The following is a 6,294-nucleotide window of genomic DNA, read 5'->3' as shown; positions in this document are numbered from 1 at the left end:
ACTGACACACATACTGGGAGAACTGTATTAAAAATGATAAGAGCTGGCTTGGAGATTCCAGCTTTCATAAATACAGTAGCTGACAGCCGCTTCTGTAATGCTTTAACACCTATTGTAAATAGCTCCCACAAGGAGAAGGATAAGAGCAACATATAATAGCTGTGGTTTAGGATATGTGCTGGTTTAAGGTGAGCAGCTTGGGGATTAGATGGAAGCACTGGGAGCCACAGCTATGGCTCTGCAGGCAGTTCTGGGAGCGCTGCCTGGTTAGGCTGCTGCAGATCCTCGCCCATCACTCCCCTCCCTGCTTCTGTCTGCTCTGGGTGATCAAACCCACCGCCTGCTACAGCACCCTGGTCTCTGTGCAGTTCTGTGTGCCAAGGACAGAGGCAGCATACAGGATTTGTGTGTTTATGGAGCCTGAGTCTAGGCTTGCCTGAAGTTGGGGTCCTTGGAGCTAAAGTATGAACTTCCCTCTGGGTAGGTGTGGGAATATAGCAGGTGCTTTGCAAGATACCCGTCTTGTAGTATGTGAGTGTGTATCCACAAAAGTCCTGACTATCCCACCAGCAGCGTAATGCAGAGAGAAAGGGTCTGTTTGGTGTAAAGAGACTGCTCAGTGACTGGAGTTGAGATGAGCTTCATCAAGAGGAGAGAGATGTCAAAAAAGCTACTCACCATTATAAGCTATTTCCTTGTTGTTCGTGCACGTCTCTGAGTGCCTCCTGCAGAGAGAAGTCCTCCCTGCCTGCCTGCTGGCAGGAGGATCCCATTTGGATCTGTTTAGACATCATTTCACTAATATTGTTGTTTATCATGTGTTGGAGCTGTGCCTCACAGCCTGAGCAGCCCTGGGGGGTGCCAGCTGCCTGGTGTGGTGCATGCCTCTGTGCTCAGCACCAGCCCTCATGAAAGCATCACTGGGGCTGCCTGGAGAGAGCTATCACCTGCCCTTGGCTTTGCTCAGAGGGTCTTTAGCTGTCTTGGTGTCTTTACATAAAGCTGGGGCAGGCTGGTAGCGTGGGGGTTATCTAAGAACCTGGCACGATGGATGTATAGTCACTCCCACTGCAGCGTTAAGGTCACTTTGCAGCCATGTGGCCTCAAATCCATGGGGCTAGAGCCTGCTGGGCGAGAGATTGTCTCTCAGCAAATCCCTTGGTTAAAAGTTTGGAAAATAAAATCCAGTTTGTTTCTGGATGTCAAAGCAAATGGAAATGATGCTGTATCCTAAATGTCATCAAAGCAGGTGAATTAGGCTCAGCAGCAGTATGTGATGAAGAGGACAGGAGAACAAAATGCTGCTGCTGAGTAATCTGGACCCCTTTCTCTGCAGTACTCAGGATGGGGAAGCAGTGGCCTGGAGAGGAATAGGGGTGCTTTGGAAAATCCACCAAGTCACAGGTGAAACCCACCTAGGTGAGCCCTGGGGCTTGGGAGGAGCAGCCAGTGGGTGTTAAGGGACTTTGCTTCTGCTTTTAGTTATACTCCTGCAATAACACACCCTTCTCTGGTCTGCAATCAGGGGGATGCTGAGAAGTTAGCTTGGAGCAAATTCAAAAGCGTGATTAAGGGTTTTGAAAAATGTTACACAGCTGGAGACCTGGTATATTTGCACTGCCATGGGGTGTGTGTGGGGGTGTGTGGGAGTGTGTGTGTGTGTATGTAAGTGTATGTAACTAGATCTCTGGTTCTTAAAAGCTGGCAGCAGCCCTAGGGTGAGGACTTGCCCATCCTGCCCAAGCATGAGGAGAATGGTGTGTATCTGGGAGAGATAGGAAGATGCCATCCAGATGATGGACCCGTGGGTGATGCTGCGGGGCTGCCCACCCAGGGACTCTGCTTCTGATCTCTCTCCAAACCTTCCTGATCAGCTGCAGCTTTCAGATACAGAGCCGGGGTGGATATGGGGAGGTACCTTGGCTGGGGTGTTGCTATAGGCATGAGCTATGGGAGCAGGCAAGAGGAGGTAACTGGGCAGCGCAGCAGCATCATCCTTGGTCTGGTCCAGCAATGACACCGCAGGGCACTTGTTTGGGTTGGCTTTCCCCCATGTGTGGACACGGAAGAGCTTTGCAAACACAGGCTATTGCAAGGAGCTAATTGACTTTCCATTGTATCCTCCGGTCTTTTTGTGAGTGAAATGACTAAAACACAGCCGCAGGCTTCCCAGTAAACAATGAGCAGTTGGTTTCACATGGCTCCCTGTCAAAAATCCCAAACTGGAAAGGCAGGAAAACAAACAATCAGATCAGAAAGAAATGGGTTTTTTGGCACCGATTTCCTTCCATGTTGACTGGGCTGTGAGACAGACCCTGTGAAATGGCTTATTTTTTAAGTGAAACGGTTCAGACACAAATAAGGGGCTGGGAGAAATGGATTAAAATTGTGTGCTTAAATCCAGGTGTCTGCAGTTGGAGAGGAGCAGGGCAAAGGTATGGGTCCCTGTGTGCTTTCCAGATGGCAGATACATTTTAAATACAAGAGGCATAGTTATACCCTGGGTACTGAAGCAGAACAAGTGCCAGGAAAATACATACTTCAGCTAAAAGGTGGGAGTTTGGAAATCGAGAGCAGCACTTGTTTTGTAACTGAAATAAAAACTATGGGTCTGAGGTGGAGCAGCAGGCAGGGTAAAGGTGTCTCCTCTGTGGGCTCAGCTTTCCCAGTGACAGGTCAGAACTGTCATCTCTGGTCATTTAATCATTGATCAAAAATTGGCCAGAGCATCCAGGGGGAATTTATTCATACCATTTCTTGCAGTCTGCAATAGCTGATGTTTCTTGATCATCCCATTCAGGCTACAACTACCCTGCAATTCAGCTGGCCAGAAGAGTCGTCCCAGAAGGGAGAGCTCCATGCTTTTGTCTGCCTCCCAGTGTACCGTATTTTCCTTTTTCTTTTGCAGCACAGTCTTGGAAGTTTCTGTTACTGAAAAGTTTTTTCCAGGGAGGATTATCTGGTTTTAGAAAGTTCCTACTTTGGGAAAGTTTAGTCGCGCGTCACATAAACACCCGAAGCTTTAGGTCATTTTTCTTCTTTCAGCCCTTGTTAACAGTGCTCACATTATTACAAGAGAGTATCTATCATTAATCATGTTTCAAGTTTCACAGCCTTTCCTGTTGTTGAACAGAAGTGCATAATTTGGCATATGCGGGTCCTTGGGAACAAACCTTAACGGGGTACCAGCACAGCATCTGGAGCGTGGGGCACTTACTGGAAAGTGCTTTTGTTCCCACCCTGAGGCAGTTTCACGGGTTTCTGAGAGTTTACCACCTGTGGGAGTCACAGCAACCCTTACCCAGTTTCTATTCCCCATGCCAATTGTAACTTCCTCTCTCCAGGAGAGCAGCACTTGCTCCCCATGAAGGTCCATGGCTTTCTGGTGGATGTCTCCAGCTCTCACCTCTCAATGGGACCAGCAGACAATTTGGCAGCTCGCATATGTGTGCTTCTAGCAGTTGTCCTCTGCTGAGTTGGAGGCTTTGCTAAATACATGTAGCTCCTTTGTTTTTAAAGATGCTTTCAGGTGGCCTCTGCTTCATGTCCTCTTGCCTCTTTAGCTCTGTTTAAAATACACACGTGCCTATTTAGTAGAAAAATACACAGATCAACTTGAAAGCTATGAGCATGAAACTCAAGAAATGAGGCACATCTCCAGCAAAACAAGGACCTTCACTTTCTGACCCAGACTAGTCAACTTTAGAGACACTGATGACCCAGAGGGAGTGCAGGGCTGTGCCACACCATCAGTCCTTCCTGCGAAGTGCAGGGTGGATGATGTCCTCATGCTGCAGCTCACCTGGGAATGGATGTGGTACTTGGACAACAGTCCCTGATGTGCTGTGGGTCCTAAGCACAGGAGACGGACAGATGTAGGACAAAATCTGGGTGCTTTCTTACCCCAGCACAGCCCCAAGCCTGTGTCAGGGAGGGCAGGCTGAGATGCTCTATTACCTGCAACACCGTGGACATTGCAGAAGGCAGAGGCAGAATTAACCCGGGATGGGGGCATGGTGCAGGGCTGGGCAGGGGGTGATCTGCATTACCCACAAAAAAAGCTGCTGCTCCCCTTATGCTTGACAGAAACCAGTGCTAAGACCCTCTGGCAGGAGCATCCCTTGCAAGTGATCCTTTCCCTTGTCTCAAAATGGGAGCTGCTTTATCCAGCTCACCTCATCAGTGTTGACCTGCTCTCAAATCCCAGTAGCTCCCCAGCGTCTATCTTGAAGCTTAAATAATCATTGCTATTGAGGCTGGTTGTTTTTTTTTTTTTTCTTTTTCTAGTGTCTAAACTACAATTTACAACCCATTACTTTTTTGTCCTGTTCCCTGTGGGGATGCAGTGCAATATATTCCTGCACCCTCTGTAGCAACCTTTTACATAATTGAAGACTGCTGTCGTGTCTCTTCTGCCTTCTGATTTCCAGACTACACAAACACGGTTCTTTTGGGCCCCATTTTTTTTTTTCCCAGCAGGTTGTGCTTTGCTGCCCTTTGTGTGCTTTCTTTACTGCCCTCTGAACTGTCTCCAATTAGTTCACATCTGAAGGGTTTGTGGCTGTACATGCAGGAAGGAGGAGGAGTAAAGCTAGTTAGACTTTTGTGCTGCACGGGAAGAAAGCAATATTAAAAAGCTAGAGGTCCTTGGTGTTGCTTTACACAGTGCTGCTCTACAGGAATAATCTGTTAGCAAACGAGCATTGAACATAAATCAAGTCCAGGTAGCGTCTGCAAATGAAATGGTGCTGGATTTGAGCTTAGGTATCTTGGATGCTCCAGTGAAACTTCGGGTCGAGCCAAGTCGGGTGCCCCTGGATGTACAAGGTGCTCGTTTCTGTCTAGCTGGGCTTTGCAGTTCCGAATGTTTTCGGTTCTCCAGGCAGTGCCTTGGGCTCCAAACCTGCACGCCGGTGCTTGACTTGGCTGTCTTCGCATGCTTGCGCGGCTGAGGAAGGCTCCTGCGAGCGGGCGCCGCTGCCCCTGCTGCTCGCTCCCCCGAGATGACAGCAGCTCAGCACAGGGATGTCGGCGCTACTCCCGATGCCTTCTCTCCATGTTTCATTCCTGTCTAGCTGGGTGGTGGGAGGAGGCGCGCGGCTTTGTCTCCGTGCCGATCAGGATTGTCTTTTCTTTTGGGATGAGGAAGCTGATCTGCATTCGTGTCTAATTGTCTGAGGAGCTGACAAAATTATTCACGTAATGAGCTCTCGGGGAGAGCCTTGCTTCTCCTCCCCCTCCGGGGGGAGCTGGGAGCCTTGTCACTTGCCTAGGAAGTCAGAAGGGCTGCGCGGAGCCGTGAGGATGGGGAAAGTGAGATGGGCTATGAATGAACCCCCAGAGTTCAATTACCCCCAGCTCCCACCACGAGCAGGTAACCATGGAGACATCTGAATCCAAGGCATTACCAGTGCCCAAGTAACAGCATATATGTATTTAAATGAAGTCCCTGGGTTTGTCACTGAGAAAGCCGTCTTGGTGTGTTCAGGCTGGCTGCCATGCTGGGGTCACCTGAGTTGCAGGGAGGCCATTCAGGACAGGATCTGGGGGGTACCATGTGTGCGGGATGGTGTGTTAGAGGGTGTCAAAACCTTTTCTCTGGAAGGCCAGATGAATGCACTCTTCTAGTGTGTATTTACCTATCCCTACCAGTGTCAGATCCTAGCAACATGGGAGAAATGGGGTTGCTGATGTGTGTGGGCCTTCTGGCAGTGCTTTTTGCCTTCTGCAAATGCCAGGATGGCCTTGCTTGGGCTGGATTTGCCAGTTTGGTATGCAGTGTCCTGGCAGTTGGTTGAGGAATTTTTATGCATCTCAAAGAGAATGGGTATTTACAGGTTTTTCTCTGTGCCTTTTCCCCAAGGTGCTGGCAGAAGTGTGCTGGGGCACATGTGTGTGCTGGGGCAGAAGTGTGCTGGAGCATGTGAATGAATGGGAGTGTGGAGGGGATGTCTAAATGAAGCACTCCTCTCCAGGATTTTCTTCCTTTAGCTTCATTCAGATTTGGGGATGAAGGTTTTAAAGAGACAGCACTCATGCTGGGTGGCACAGGCAGGTGTCCCTGTGAAGGGGAGGCTGGGTGCCTTGTTCTGCTTCCCCAGCCTCTGAGGTGCCAGCGTGCCACTGCAGAGCCATGCAATGCCTTGATAAAGCAAAAGTAACATAAACTGTCCCAAATATTTGGTGCCCTGGCTCTCCGGGGTGACGTGAACTATGATACCAGTAATGGCTGCCACAGGAGGGTGAGGTATGTGCTGGGGCAGGAGTTGTGTGCCATGCAGCAGCATATGTTGG

Source organism: Pezoporus wallicus, unplaced genomic scaffold, assembly GCF_028554395.1.
Source record: "Pezoporus wallicus isolate ANWC-B61680 ecotype Strahan unplaced genomic scaffold, APGP_CSIRO_Pwel_v1 scaffold_7107, whole genome shotgun sequence".
In the NCBI taxonomy this organism is placed as follows: Eukaryota; Metazoa; Chordata; class Aves; order Psittaciformes; family Psittacidae; genus Pezoporus; species Pezoporus wallicus.
Note: the sequence above shows the minus strand (reverse complement) of the source record.